Source organism: Penaeus monodon, chromosome 23, assembly GCF_015228065.2.
Source record: "Penaeus monodon isolate SGIC_2016 chromosome 23, NSTDA_Pmon_1, whole genome shotgun sequence".
Lineage (NCBI taxonomy): Eukaryota > Metazoa > Arthropoda > Malacostraca > Decapoda > Penaeidae > Penaeus > Penaeus monodon.
In genome coordinates, this window is record NC_051408.1 from 40,340,295 (window position 1) to 40,340,649 (window position 355).

Here is a 355-nt window from a genome sequence, read left to right on the forward strand (position 1 = left end):
GGCTAGCCTAGCCTACTTTTCCAAGAGGAAAATAAACATCAAAATGTCTCAAAAAGAAATACAAAGAGTGAAACGAAGCAACGGCGAGACTAATGACAGCAATAATGATAATGACGATGAAGTGATTCTGGCTAAACCTGTCCTCCCTTGGCCTTCCTCAATATTTCGTCGAGTTTTCAGGCATTTTCGTCCACCAGATATTTTCGTTCTAAGCCCCTGTCCCGTATGCAATAACCCTAGCCTACTTTTCTGTTTTCTTTTTTTTTTTCTTACGTTAGGATTCTTTTCGAAACCACTAAAGTTGCCTGGTTTTATTTTTGTCTGATTTTTGTAGGATTTGTGTGTGTGATTTGTT